At 43.4% G+C, this 15,906-nt stretch overlaps 1 long non-coding RNA gene across 10 annotated transcripts in view; it reads right to left on the reverse strand.

Annotated features, from left to right (window-relative positions):
* LOC126073658 (uncharacterized) overlaps positions 1-15,906 on the reverse strand; it is a 372,441-nt gene that overhangs the window by 135,774 nt on the left and 220,761 nt on the right. Inside the window, exon 6 of one of the 10 annotated variants that reach the window (XR_007516812.1) lies at positions 12,731-12,748. The exons of 8 other annotated variants lie outside the window; for them this stretch is intronic. This is a non-coding gene — a long non-coding RNA (uncharacterized LOC126073658). Of the gene's footprint in view, positions 1-12,730; positions 12,749-15,906 lie in introns of those variants that run through there. One more of the 10 variants, XR_007516817.1, reaches the window with a different exon arrangement.

The following is a 15,906-nucleotide window of genomic DNA, read 5'->3' on the forward strand; positions in this document are numbered from 1 at the left end:
GACTCTACCAACACCACTATACAGGTCTCAAAACTTATATGAGATGTTCACTGCTGCCAATTTGATTCCAGTTCATACTGGCACCATAGGACAGAGCAAAACTGCGCTTGAGATTTGATTCTAACTCGTAGATGCACCAAAGGACGGATTAGAACTGCCCTTGAGGTTTCCAAGTTGGCCGTCTTTATGGAGGTAGACTGCCATTTCTCCTACAGAGGGGCCGGTGGGTTAGAACTGCCCACCTCTTTATTACCAGCCCAGCACCTAATCACTTCCCCATCAGGGCTGCTTATATGAGATATAGAGAACCTTAATAACTGTGGTATGCCATATTACAGCCAGTGATGTGAAAGAAAAACAAGTGACCATCTCTTACGGAAAGAGAAAAGAAAAACTCTGAACTCTGTAGGGTAAATTTGAAAATTACAGGGAGTTATTTGGATATTAAAACCATGTAATTTGGTTTTACAACTGTTAACGATGAGAGATTGAGAGTGGAATTTGGCAGCTACTGTGCTATAAGCAGAATAATTTATTAGTCTTAAACAGCAGGAATTGAAAATAGAAGCTCTGAATCATGCCACCTACTCAACACATCATTTTGGGGGTTTACTATTCGTCAGACACGTGTTCAGATACTGAACGTGGCAATGGAGGAGAAGTAAAGAAAGATTCCTGTCCTCAGGGATCACATGCTCTCATGGCAGATATATGCCAAAATAATATAAACTGACAAATAAATCAAATAATTACAAATTATAATAATGTTTTACCTATTTTACCTATTGCATTGTCATGGGGACCAAGAAGTATTTATTCCCTCTACCATAATAATATTAAAAAAAATTTAAGAAGATTCAACATAAATTACATCCTATCCAATTGTTGTTTGCTGAGGATGATATGTAGATTTTAAAAACGACGTTGGCCTGTTTCCCAGGACATATTCAACAGAATACTCCAATTTGAGCACAAATGGTTCCATGATCCCATGAATAAATGAAAAGCTATATTCCAGATCACCATCTTGTATCTCTGAGCAATGACTTGGGAAAAGAGGAATCTGCTTTACATTTCAACAAATAATATTACTAGGACACATTATCTGACATAACAATTAACATCCACCCAAAAGAGTTGACTTCTTCCATGGACTAGGGAACCTGAGTGTTAGCCTGTTAAACGCTCACCACGAGTACTGTAGGAAATGTTCAGGTTAACAGAAGGACCCCTTAGTTCAAAGGACTCAATGCACTGCCTGGGCTGTACTGCTGATGTTGTTGTTGTTAGGAGCCCTTAAGTTGTTTCTGACTCATAGCGACACATGCACAACAGAATGAAACGCTGCCCGGTCCTGCACCATCCTAACATTCGTTTTTATGTTTGAGCTCATTGTTACAGCCACTGCGTCAATCCGCCTCGTTGAGGGTCTTCCTCTTTTCCGCTGACCCTGTACTCTGCCAGACATGACATCCTTCTCCAGGGACTGATCCATCCTGACAACATGTCCGAATTATGTAAGACGCAGTCTTGCCATCCTTGCCTCTAAGGAGCATTCTGGTTGCACTTCTTCCAAGACAGATTTGTTCGTTCTTTTGGCAGTCCATGGTATATTCAATATTCTTCGCCAACACTACAATTCAAAGGTGTCAACTCTTCTTCAGTCTTCCTTATTCATTGTCCAGCTTTCACATGCATACGATGTGTTCAAAAATACCATGGATTGGGGCAGGTGCACCTTAGTCTTCAGGGTGACATGTTTGCTCTTCAACACTTTGAAGAGGTCCTTTGCAGCAGATTTGCCCAATGCAATGCTTCTTTTTATTTCTTCACTGCTGCTTCCATGGCTATTGATTGTGGATCCAAGTAAAATGAAATCCCTGACAACTGCAATCCTTTCTCCATTTATCATGATGTTGCTCATTGGTCCAGTTGTGAGGATTTTTGTTTTCTTTATGCTGAGGTGCAATCCATACTGAAAAACTGTGGTCTTTGATCTTCATTAGTAAGTGCTTCAAGTCCTCCTCACCTTCAGCAAGCAAGGTCGTGTCATCTGCATAACACAGGTTGTTAGTGAGTCTTCCTCCAATCCTGGTGCCCCATTCTTCTTCATATACTCCAGCTTCTTGGATTATTTGTTCAGCATACAGTTTAAATAGGTATGGTGAAAGAATACAACCCTGATGCACACTTTTCTTGACTTTAAACCAATCTGTATCCCCTTGTTCTGTCCGAACAACTGCCTCTTGATCTATGCAAAGGTTCCTCATAAGCACAATTAAGTGTTCTGGAATTCCCATACTTCGCAACGTTGTCCATAATTTGTTATGATCCACACAGTCAAATGTCTCTGCATAATCAATAAAACACAGGTAAACATTCTTCTGATATTCTCTGCTTTCAGCCAGGATCCATCTGACATCAGCAATGATATCCCTGGTTCCACGCCCTCTTCTGAAACCGGCCTGAATTTCTGGCAGTTCCCTGTCAATATCCTGCTGCAGTCTTTTCTGAATGATCTTCAACAAAATTTTGCTTGCGTGTGTTATTAATGATATTGTTTTATAATTTCCACATTCGGTTGTATCACCTTTCTTGGGAATAGGCATAAATATGGATCTCTTCCAGTCAGTTGGCCAGGAAGCTGTCTTCCATATTTCTTGTCATAGCCGAGTGAGCACCTCCAGTGCTGCATCTGTTTGTTAAAACATCCCAGTTGATATTCCATCAATTCCCGGAGCCTTCTTCTCCGCTAGTGCCTTCAGAGCAGCTTGAACTTCTTCCTTCAGTACCATTGGTTCCCGATCATATGCCACCTCTTGAAATGTTTGAATATCGACTAATTATTTTTGGTATAATGAGTCTGTGTATTCCTTCCATCGTCTTTTGATGCTTCCTGCGTCGTTTAATATTTTCCCCATGGAATCCTTCACTATCGCAACTTGAGGCTTGACTTTTTTGTTCAGTTCTTTCACCTTGAGAAACGCCGAGCATGTTCTTCCCTTTTGGGTTTCCATCTCCAGCTCTTTGCACACGTTATTATAATACTTTACTTTGTCTTCTCAAGAGGCCCTCTGAAATTTTCTGTTCAGTTATTTTACTTCATCAATTCTTCCTTTTGCTTTAGCTGCCCGACACTCAAGAGCAAGTTTCAGAGCCTCCTCTGACATCCATCTTGGTCTTTTCTTTCTTTCCTGTCTTCTCAGTGACCTCTTGCTTTCTTCATGGATCATGTCCTTCATGTCAATCCACAACTCATCTGGTCTTCTGTCACTAGTGTTCAATGTATCAAATCTATTCTTCAGATGGTCTCTAAATTCAAGTGGGATATATTCAAGGTCGTAGTTTGGCTCTTGTGAACTTCCTCTGATTTTTTTCAGTTTCACCTTGAGCTTACAAACCAGCAATTGATGGTGTGTTCCACAGTCGGTCCCAGGCTTGTTGTGACTGATGATATTGAGCTTTTCCATCATCTCTTTCCACAGATGTAGTCAATTTGTTTTCTGTGTATTCCATCTGGCGAGGTCCATGTGTATAGTCAACGTTTATGTTGGTGAAGAAGGTTTTTGCAAGGAAGAAGTCATTGGTCTTGCAAAATTCTGTCATTCGATCTCCGGCATTGTTCCTATCACCAAGGCCATATTTTCCAACTACTCCTACTACTTCTTTGTTTCCAACTTTCGCATTCCAATTGCCAGCAATTATCAATGTATGGTGATTGCATCTTCCATCGATTTCAGACTGTAGCAGCTGAAAAAATCTTCTATTTCTTCACCTTTGGCCCTAGTGGTTGGTGCGTAAATTTGAATAATAGTCGTATTAACTGTTCTTCCTTGTAGGCCTATGGATATTATCCTACCACTGGCAGCTTTGTACTTCAGGATAGATCTTGAAACTTTCTTTATGACGATGAATGGAACACCATTCCTCTTCAAGTTTTCATTCCCAGCATAGTAGACGATATAATTGTTCAATTCAAAATGGCCAATACCGGTCCATTTCAGCTCACTAATGCCTAGGATATCGATGTTTATGCATTCCATTTCATTTTTGACGATTTCCAATGTTCCTAGATTCATAATTCGTACATTCCAGCTTCCGATTATTAATGGATGTTTGCACCTTTTTTTTCATATTTTGAGTCGTGCCACATCAGCAAATAGAGGTCCTGAAAGCTTTAATCCATCCATGTCATTAAGGTCAACTCTACTTTGAGGAGGCAGCACTTCCCTAGTCATCATTTGAGTGCCTTCCAACTTGGGGGACTCATCTTCCAGCGTTATAGCAGACAATGTTCTGCTGCTATTCATAAGGTTTTCACTGGCTAATGCTTTTCAAAAGTAGACTGCCTGGTCCTTCTTCCTAGTCTGTCTTAGTCTGGAAGCTCAGCTGAAAACTGTCCTCCATGGGTGACCCTGCTGGTACCTGAATACCGATGGCATAGCTTCCAGCATCACAGCAACACACAAGCCCCCACAGTACGACAAACTGACAAACTGACAGATAATGCTGTAGCATTATCTATTTTGAAAAGGCAATGTGGGAATTGCTGTCTCCAAGCTTCACTGCAGTTGTGCCTTGACAGAGCTGCGCCTTCATCCTATATCACACAGGAGTACATGAGAAGTTTAGTACAGCAGAGAGCTTCCTTTGTAGAACAAGAGAGGCATGGGTATCAATCAGGGCAGATTAACCAGTAAGCAAACTACATGTCAGCTTAACTGTGTTTACTTACTATTCTGTAGTGCACAGTTTCACCTGTTTTTTCACCACAAAACAGATGAAATTATGCACCACAGAATAGTAAGCACAAGTAAGCCTAAGTATACTTTGCTTATTGGGTAATCTGTACCTAGTATGAATCCTATAGGTACATTTATTAATCATGTGACTCTTCAGGAAGCTGTTGAAACCTTCTGAGCCTCACTGTCCTTCCTTATCTATATAATTGAATAAAAATGCTACCTCTTGACAATAGGAATTAATTAAGTCAGTGAGTATAAAGTGCTTAGTGCACTTGCTATCTTTGAGGCCATTTTTGCAGCTACTGTCAGTCCATTGCTCTGAGTATCTTCCTTTTTCCCTGACCCGCTTGTCAGGCGACAGCCCCAGCAAGGAAAGACCCTCACTGCACATCTTGGGAGATAATCCAAAAAACTGACACGCAGCCCTTTCCAGATTCATACATTGAGGGGAAATTACCGACAAGAGCAAGCAGCTGCTCTTCAGTGGCAGCCGGCTGGAGTATTTTCCACAGCCACCTAACAGGTGACCCAAGCTTATATACCATTCCAGCTGGGACCAAGGCTCATTGTTTTTCCTCTCATGTCCTTGAGCAGTCAGTGGTCCCAGGGACTTCACATCCAGGTCCAGATGTTTTCCTTCTTGTTGCTAGGCATTCTTCAGCCTTGGCTGCTGGCCCAGTCATGCCATTCCCAGCATTTTACCAAAGCCCCAGTCTGTCCCGAATTCATCCCCAGCATGCTTCAGGGAAGAGCAAAGTTTATTCCATTAGAGAGCGGGTGTATAAGCTGAATAGCATTACCCTACAATCCACCCGTGTATACCCTCCCAATGTCCTTACAGTCTTACTGCCCCCTCTTCCACAATAGCCCTCAGACTTGGGGAGAAGAGGAGCATTGCAAAACCAGACCACATGCTTAGTATAACCAGCAACACAGGAGAAGACTTAGTAATATGAGTCCCAATATCATCCAGAAGCCTGTCCGCCAGGCAGACGGGAGGGATTGCAGCCAGCTGGAGACAGGGTCAGTGGCATCACGTTTGATAGAAGGGATGTGTTGCTGCAAGTCCTGCAGAGCCAAAAACACATTTTTAGATGCATCAGAGGTATACATGCAACATTCAGTTTTTATTGTGGCGCAGGTGCCTCCCTGGGTGGTGCTCAAGATGTCAGTGGCCATCCTACTCTGAAGGATGACCTTCTGTATTTGTTGAGTCTCCCCATTCAGAAGGATGATAGCCCACGTGGTATTATTGTTAAGCGCAGCTGTGGTATGCCTGGCTAGCGCCTCTACATGCCACTCCACATGTGTAGTGGTGGCCTGGGACAAGAACTGGGACAAGGGGCAAAACTACCATGATGTGTCGTAGTACCTGTGCTGGGCTGTTAGAGTTTGCCAATTGCTGGGAACACTGGGGAGGGTGGTGTAAACAATAGCAGCCATATACGGCCACCCCCAGGTGTAGCACCCCAACCAAGCTGCAGGGCAGTTATGGCTCCCCATGCAAGCCACACGTCCAATGGGTATGTCCCTGCCCGTAGGCTTTGCTTTTGCTTCCTTAACCAACTATTGGCAACAACTAGCGGGATTCTAGCACACTGTTGCCGGGGATCCAACCCATAACCCTGAGGGGAAAAGAGATATTAGTCTTCTTATGATGCCCCCAGCAAAGGGGAAGTTGACACTTTAAAAGAACTTGCTTCCACATGCAGTAGGGTAGTAAACACTGGGCATGACTATCTCCAACATGCTGTACCTCTCTTCTGCTTCTCACCACAACTGAGACCAAAATCCCAGCGGCACTCTCTTGTTGCTTTGCCGTTGCCACAGGCCCTACCCGTACCTGTCGGGGTAACAGGTTATGTCCAATTGGCGTGGCTAACCTTGTATTAACACTCCTAAAGCCTGTATTTGTTTTACAGTGACCTCCGCCTGCTGGAAGGCCTCCTCTTCCTTTGTCTCTCAGTCCCACACTGCTACTTTTTTCACAGTCTCTCTTTTCTTATACCTTCACATTCTAGACTCTCCCCAATTTCATTGTCCCTTCCTTTCTTCAGTAACCTATATAGGGGATTTTGGGTGTGGGCTACATGGGATATGAAGGGGTGCTAGTACTCCAGGAATCTAGCAATTGACTGTAGTTGCTTCACAGTTTCTGCACGGGGGTAGGCTTGGACTTTATCACTGCTTCAGGCATCACTTGCGTCTTACCCAACCAGATAACACCCAAGTATTTGACCAACAAACCAGGCCCCTGTGTTTTCCCCTCATTTGCTGTCCATCCCTATGACTGAAGGTCCCCGACTACCTCACAAGCTACAGTCTATAAAGAAGCAAATGAGTCAGAGGTCAGCATGACATCATCAATAGAGTGGAATATGGCCACCGAGCAGAGGGACTCCACTGCTTGAGGCCAGTGGCAACCATGCCATGATGTATGGTGGGACTATGCAGGTACCCTTTGGGAGCACGGTGAAAGTCCAATGCCTCACCTCCCAACTGAAGGCAAACTGGTCCTGGCTGTCTGAATGTAGAGGGACGCTAAAGAAAGAATTAGCCAAGTCAAGCACAAACTGGTAAGTGCCCAGTGCCTCCCCCAACTGCGCCATCATCTGTGCGATTCTGGGTATAGCTTCAAACAAGGGGGAGTCACCTTACTCAATTGTCAGTAGTCTAGTGTCATTTTCCAGGAGACATCCAGCTTGCATATTGCCCAGACAGGACTACCGAAGGGGCTCTTGGCAGGTCTCAGAATCCCCACTGGGTGTAGCTCCTGCATGGCCTCAATGATTTCTTGGTACCCACCAGGAAGGCAGTACTGCTTAACGGCCCTGACCCGAGCTAAGAAGTGCAACTGCACAGGGCACCATTTAGCATTATGGCTCTCACTTGCAGGTGGAACTAACTGGAGGTCTACAGCTCCAGCCTCAACAAGATATCTCTGCCCAGAATGTATTCCGGTATCAGGGCTAGTTAACTTTGTAGGCCTTTGGAAGTAGCCTTCCAATCTGCAGCACTAGTTTGACTTGGTACACCCTGACAACCCCATCCGCATACCCGCAAATAGCTGTTAGTGGGGGTCCAGTGTATGATCATTTCAATGTGTGGCCTCAGGTCCCCTGACACCCAGCAGAGGGATTCCTAAACCTGTAGTGTACCTTGGCCACACCCCTAGTCAAATTGTGAGGGACACTCCCACCCCTAAGTGGGGGGAACCTTGGGCTTGGCCTTCTCTCATGGGTTCGGTACAGTGCCTTTGTGGAACCCAGATCTTTTGTCAGGAACAATTCTACACCAAAGAAACACATTTTATAGAAGGGACAGTTTGATGGAACATATGGCACAAATAAGAAATACCCTTGCAGGGAACTGCTTAATTGACACCCCAGGCTGCTTTTCTGAGATGGATGGTCCAGGCTGGGGTTGTCTTGTGCCCTCCTATCAGACACTTAAACCTATCTGTTGAAGTATTCAATTGCCCCTATGTCTTGGGATGAGAAAGAGTGTGAAGAGTTCATTCAAGATCCAGTGGAAGCCTCTGTGTAAGATAAAAAGCCCCATTATGATTTATCTGCCGAGAACCCCCTGGCCTGTTGGCTCGGGAATCTGTCCCTGCACAGGTCTTAGCTCTGGCCAGGGTCTGGTAGGTGGGTCAACTTTCCTGTGCTAGCCAGCATTTTCTGATGACAGTGGCAGTCCATGCATGTAGGACCAGTCTATGAGGGTGTTTTGAATCTCCATGGATGGTCCTCTGTTAAGTCCAGAACGCGGTCGATTGCACATCTCTTTACTCTGGAGCAGACAGTGCTTCAGCCTCTGTAGTCAGCTGGTTAAGACCAGTCTGTTCTTGGCTGTTTTCCACTCTCAGCATAGAGGCTTTTCTGATGACTATCCACACAAGGAACAAAAATTCTCAGGAGCAGGACCGATTTTGTAATTTTTTTTTTTTTTTTTTTGGTCGAGATGTTTCATCTCCGTATGGGCTTGTTTTATATGTCACTTCGAGGGTTGTCAGTGGCCAGATCGAATGGCCAAATGAATTAGCTACAACCCATGTCGCAGTGTCCTGTGCCCCTCTAAAAACGGCCCTAACTGCCCCAATTCCTATCAGGACTTGGAGGCAAAAGTTTACAAAGGTGTGCATTAATATATAAACAGTATCAGTACATACAATATGGATTTGTAGGGGCCCCAAAGGACTTATCCATAGTCAGGCTGGGCTAAGTGTCTCAATGATAGTGACCTCAGACCCAAAGTATACCTCCCTGGACTTTAATTGTAACACAAGGCCTTTGCTCCTTGCTGCTGACAGAGAAACTAGACTTAATCTTCAATCTTAATTATTTCTGAAAGAAGATCTGAGAAAACTTGGCAAAGCCCTCGCTCATTTGTGGAGCCATGCCTCCACCACACCAAGTGCAAGCATGGGTCCAGCTCAGTTGCTAGTAACCTGGAAGTGGGCCCCGCTCTTAGTTTTCCCCTTACCATTGCAGCTTCAGTTGTGTGGCTGTTCAGTTATCTTGGCCGGGGCAGCTATCAGAGAATTCTGAGATCTCTCAAAGGTCGCTCAACACAAGCCATCTTGAAGGGCTTTTTACTCCTTTTTTTTTTCCCCTCTTTTCCGTGCTGTTTTAACTTTTGCTTTGCATTGAGTGTTACAGGGTGTTCTCAGCACCAAGGACCTGTTTAGCCCCTCCAACTAGCTGCAGTCCCATGCTCTACTGACTGAGCTAGCCAGGTTTTGCTGGCCACCTGGGATTTCTCCCACAGAAAAGCGTACAGGACAGACCTCTCCATGTAGAGGTTGCTGGCCACCCTGGATTTCCTCCGAAGATGCCTCTTGCTTCAACAAATGGGACACTAATGTTTCAGTGGAGGAGGAATATGCTCCAGGCAAATCCTCCAGCTGCAGCTTTGCTTCCAGCTGCCTAATTAGGGCCCTAGCGGCTGACTCCACATCAGACACCCCTGTCAATGCTGCCAGTAAAAACCACCCCACACAAGCCACCTCAGCACAGCAATCCGGCTTTTGCTTTGGGGCCTCCCATGAATATCTCCACGCCCACAACAGTGACCATACAACTCCCACAACCAAAACAGGAGCAGCCTTCTTTTCTTTCTCAGCTCGCAAAGATTCTTGTAACTGCAACAATCTCTTTGGCATTTTCAGGGTGTCCCCTTACTCACGCACAGATCCCCAGGCATGAACAGCCTGAGCTAGTGGTCTCAGGGCAAGCATCCCTGGCCACCATGGGATGACCTCCAGTGAAGCCCACGTTTCCCCACACATCTGGGAAGGCATGGTGTGCCCTTCGGATCCTGCCAACTACGCCAGGAAAGACCCTCGCTGTGCATCCTGGCAGATAATCTGAAGAACTGACACGCAGTCCTTTCCAGATTCTTATGTTCAGGGAAACTTACTGACAAGGGCAAGCAGTTGTTCTCCAGTGGCGGCCGGCTGGAGTATTTTCTGCAACCACCTAAAAAGGGTCCCAAGCTTCCATACATTCCAGCTGGGACCAAGGCTCATTGTTTTTCCTCTCACGTCTTTGGGCAGTCAGTGTTCCCAGGGACTTCACATCCAGGCCCAGATGTTTTCCTTCTTGTTGCTAGGGCATTCTTCAGCCTTGGCCACTGGCCCAGTCACACCACTCCCGGCCTTTTACAGTAGCCCGAGTCCATCCCGAATTCATCCCCAGCATGCTTCAGGGCAGAGCAAAGCTGACTCCATTAGAGAGGGGATGCATACAGCTGAATAGCATTACCCTAACCTCTACTTTACCAACCATGATTTCCTTCCCCAGGGACTGGTCCCTCCTGATAACTTGTCCAAAGTACATGAGCTAAATTCTTGCCATCCTCGCTTCTAAGAAGCATTCGGACTGTACTTCTTCCAAACGGCACTTTTTAGAGATGTTTATATTGGTGTTAAAAAAAAAAATGAAGAAAAAAATAGCAACAAAGTGATTACATTAAGTGTCAGGCTAGTGGTTACCTCTAGTGGTGAAGAAAATACAGGGTCTTTTGAAGGGTTGGTAATAATTTTCTTTCTTGACTTTGCGTTTACTTACATGAGTGTGCAACTTAGAACTATTGGCCATGTAAGCACAAGTTTATCAACTTTCTAAGTGTGTTGGTTATGTTTCACCACAAAAAAAAAAAAAAACTAATGACGTTTGTTTCTTTTCCTTAAGAACAATATAGAAAAAATTTTTAAAAAGCCGTCAACAATATTAGACTAGAGTTCTTTTCAAGAGTACACCATTAATGACAATCACTTGGAGTCATTCCCTGTAGTCTGTATAAACTCAACCCTTTAACATTCTTTTTAGAGTTTGGACCACAGGTACAAAATTCCCTATGTAGTTTGGCCAGCTATAATGTGATGAGAATTAATAGATTAAATTTCCCTTTAAGATAGGAAAACTAACAGACATACTTTTCATTTGGTCACCTCTCAAAATAACCTTTAATTTTGTAAGAGTTTTAATTTATTCCTCAGTTCTTTCCATCTCTTTTCATAATAGCTTTGAACAAATGTATGTACTATTAGTCAAAATGCTACACAAAGGAAAAAACATGAGATAGTAGAATATTAATAAAAAACTTTACGCATTTGACCATCAGCATAATATAGCTGACAAACTTTGGATGAATACCAAAATTATTACTGTGTCCTACAGACCCAATACCTCTAACCTCATTTGCTGACACTCTCATCTTCATTGCTGTTGTTTTACTGCTATATTTTTCTGCCTTTGACATTGCTATTTCCTCTTATTGGAACAATCTATCCTAGATCTACCCATGGCTCACTCTTCTGTTCATTCATGTCTCTTCCCAAAAAGTCACTTTGGAAGACCCTTTCTAAAAAATATTCTCTCAAGTACACCTCATATGTGCCACTCTCAGTTTTCCTCCATGCCCCTATGCAGTGCTCTCATTTTTCCTACTCAAGAACAATGACTGTTTGGTCACCAGTATCTCTATCTTCAGCATGTCAAATATTGCCTAGCACGTAATAGGCAAATAGAATACATTTGTGAATCAGTTAATTAATCTCTATGAATACACTGAGCTGAAGACATCCTTTCCCATTTTTTACAGAAGAGAAAATAATACCTGAGGTAGTTGAAGTAACTTCTTAAGGTCACATATTGTATGGAGTTGTAGAAATGGGTTTAAAACCACTAAAATAATTCTTTGATATACCCAATCTAAAAGGCACATCTCAAGCAAGACTGAATTCAATGATGGGAAAGCCTGAATCTAAGACTTCAATTCATCTGATGGACATTCATCTGATGTAGTTGAAGGAAGAGTGCAAAAATGCAAAATGAAAACAAAACCCATGTAGGCTCAACCACGAAACATGTATTTTATTGAAGAAGCAGAAATAGGAAACAATTCTTTATAGGATAAAGATCACTGCCTAAATTAGATCACAGATAGATGCCAAAAAGAGATGAGGCAATCTTCAATGCAAGAATGTCGACCTTGATCGTGTCCCTCATTTTCCAGCGACATGGTATCAACTTTAGGATCTAAGCCTTTTCTCTGTCAGTTCTTATCTCAGGCAGAAGGCTAGGGAAGATGCAGTCTGTCTCCATGCTGAGCGGGGAAGATGGAGTCCAGTGACTGGGAAGAGCCACTGGATCTCATCGTTTCATGATTCTGGTGAATTCTAGTTTTGTTACTTGCTCCTGGGTACTCAATTCTGCTGGCATCGCTGGGGAGGGCACTGCACAGGTGGGTATGGCTGAGGGGGGCAATACACAGGTGGGCATGGCTGAGGAGGGCAATACACAGGTGGGCATGGTGGAAGAGGGCAATACATAGGCGGGCATGGCTGAGGAGTGTAAAGACACAGATGGGCATGGCTCTGGGCACTTAGGAGGTGGGCATGGCTCAGGACACTTAGGTGGGCACACCACAGGAGGTGGCAGGCAGGGCTGCTTGCACTGCTGCTGATAGTAAGACACTTTTCCTGAGTCTCTGGGAATCTGAAAAAAGAACAGATGACAGTGTTTACTGTAGTGACACTCTTGCTGGCTAAGCAAGTCACTATTCTTCAAATGAGCTCGGTCAATATTCCTCAAGTCTCCAACAAAATCTTCATAATTGTGTGGCTTTTCCCTCTTCCCTTTTAGCATCGTTTCCTGTTATGCATTGAATTGTGTTTCCCAAAAATATGCGTTGGAATTTTCACCCCTATACTTATGGTGGAAACTCTGTTGGCATAGTGTATAAGAGCTCTAGCCACTAATCAAAAAGTCAGCAGTTCAAATCCACCAGGCACTCCTTCGAAACTCTGTGGGACAATTCTACTCTGTCCTATAGGGTCACTGGGAGTCAGGATCCACTGATGCGCAACTGGTTATACCCATGGTTGTAATCCTATTTGGAAATACAGTTTTCTTTGTCTTGTTAATTAAAGCATACCTGAGTGGAATAGGTTCTAAATCTAATCACTAATCACTTCTGAGCTTTAATAAAGATCAGATTAGACACACAAATGCATACACACGGAAAGACAGACATCATGTGAGGATTATTTACAAGTCAAGCAATCAAGGAATATCCAGCCCTACCAAAAAGGAAGGAATCAACAGGGCTGAGACCATGTTTTGGACTCTTAGCCTCCAGAACTGACAGAATATAAATTTCTGTTCTTTAGAGCCACCTCCTGGTGCTATCTCTGCTACAGCAGATGAGGAAACTAAGAGACTTCCCATCATCTCTTATTCTTTTTTGGCATTTTTCTCATTCTGCCATTCTAAAAACAGAAATAGATCCTATATTGAGGCAGCCCTATGACGTGGCTGAATTTTAATGTTATCCAAAGAAAGGATACCCAACTTGCTAAACTTCTGAGCAATCTCAAAACAAATTGCAACCAACATCATCTGCTATGACACCCTGACTGAGAGTCTAACTGATCTTGCCATGAGTTTTTCAAGAAGAATTGCAAAAGCTCAGATGCAGCTAAAAGGGTAGTACCTGGAGAAATAAATCTTTGGAAATAAATTGAAATATGGGAGAGGACTTCATTTCATATTCCTTATTCTTCTTCCTATGAGGCTGTCCCTTTAACTTCATTTCCCATATGAACCTCAAGATAGCTCACCAAAGAGCAGCTAAAATATCACATAATTATACCTGCCTCCCACAAAACTCATCACCTTGATTTCCACAAAGCTTAAGCATTATTTTCTAAAACAAAAGCCCTTTCTACCTCCAGTTAAAATCCTTATACTGCCCAATTGCCCCAAAATGCATTTCAAGTCTTGTACTCACCACAGTCTCAAAGCTGGTGCCCAGATGAGTGTCAACAGGATGACAGCAGAGTGGTGGAGTGTCCTTTTTTTTTTTTTTTAATAATTTTTAGTGTGCTTTAAGTGAAAGTTTACAAATCAAGTCAGTCTGTCACATATAAGCTTATATACACCTTACTCCATACTCCCACTTACTCTCCCCCTAATGAGTCAGCCTGCTCCCTCCTTCCAGTCTTTCCTTTCCTGACAATTTGCCAGTTTCTAACCCTCAATACCTTCCCATCTCCCCTCCAGACAGGAGATGCCAACACAGTCTCAAGTGTCCACCTGATACAAGTAGCTCAATCTTCGTCAGCATCTCTCTCCAACCCATTGTCCAGTCCCTTCCATGTCTGATGAGTTGTCTTCGGAAACGGTTCCTATCCTGGGCCAACAGAAGGTTTGGGAAACATGACCACCGGGATTCCTCTAGTCTCAGTCAGACCATTAAGTCTGGTATTTTTATGAAAATTTGGGGTCTGCGTCCCACTGATCTCCTGCTTCCTCAGGGGTTCTCCGTTGTGCTCCCTGTAAGAGCAGTCATCAATTGTGGCCGGGCACCAACTAGTTCTTCTGGTCTCAGCATGATGTAAGTCTCTGGATCATGTGGCCCTTTCTCTTTCTTGGGCTCATAGTTATCGTGCGACCTTGGTGTTCTTCATTCTCATTTGATCCAGGTGGGTTGAGACCAATTGATGCATCTTAGATGGCTGCTTGTTAGCATTTAAGACCCCAGATGCCACATTTCAAATTGGGATGCAGAATATTTTCATAGTAGAATTATTTTTCCAATTGACTTAGAAGTCCCCTTAAGCCATAGTCCCCAACCCCCCGCCCTTCCTCCGCTGACCTTTGAAGCATTCAGTTTATCCCAGAAAATTCTTTGCTTTTGGACCCGTCCAGTCGAGCTGACGTTCCGTGTATTGAGTATTGTCCTTCCCTTCACCCAAAGTAGTTCTTATCTACTAACTAATCAGTAAATAACCCTCTCCCACCCTCCCTCCCTCGTAACCACAAAAGTATGTGTTCTTCTCAGTTTATACTATTTCTCAAGATCTTATAATAGTGGTCTTATACAATATTTGTCCTTTTGCCTCTAACTAATTTCACTCAGCATAATGCCTTCCAGGTTCCTCCATGTTATGAAACGTTTCACAGATTCGTCACTGTTCTTTATCGATACGTAGTATTCCATTGTGTGAATATGCCATAATTTATTTAACCATTCATCTGTTGATGGACACCTTGGTTGCTTCCAGCTTTTTGTTATTGTAAACAGAGCTGCAATAAACATGGGTGTGCATAAATCTGTTCGTGTAAAGGCTCTTATTTCTCCAAGGTATATTCTGAGGAGTGGGATTTCTGGGTTGTATGGTAGTCCTATTTCTAACTTTTTAAGAAAACGCCAGATAGATTTCCAAAGTGGTTATACCATTTTACATTCCCACCAGCAGTGTATAAGAGTTCCAATCTCTCCTCAGCCTCACCAACATTTATTATTTTGTGTTTTTTGGATTAATGCCAGCCTTGTTGGAGTGAGATGGAATCTCATCGTGGTTTTAATTTGCACTTCTCCAATGGCTAATGATCGAGAGCATTTTCTCATGTATCTGTTAGCTGCCTGAATATCTTCTTTAGTGAAGTGCGTGTTCCCTTTGCCCACTTTTTCTTTTTGTGGTTGAGTTTTAACAGAATCATATAGATTTTAGAGATCAGGCACTGCTCAGAGACGTCTTAATTGAAAATTCTTTCCCAGTCCGTAGGTGGTCTTTTTACTCTTTTGGTGAAGTCTTTAGATGAGCATAGGTGTTTGATTTTTAGGAGCTCCCAGTTATCAGGTTTCTCTT

This window comes from Elephas maximus, chromosome 3, assembly GCF_024166365.1.
Source record: "Elephas maximus indicus isolate mEleMax1 chromosome 3, mEleMax1 primary haplotype, whole genome shotgun sequence".
Lineage (NCBI taxonomy): Eukaryota > Metazoa > Chordata > Mammalia > Proboscidea > Elephantidae > Elephas > Elephas maximus.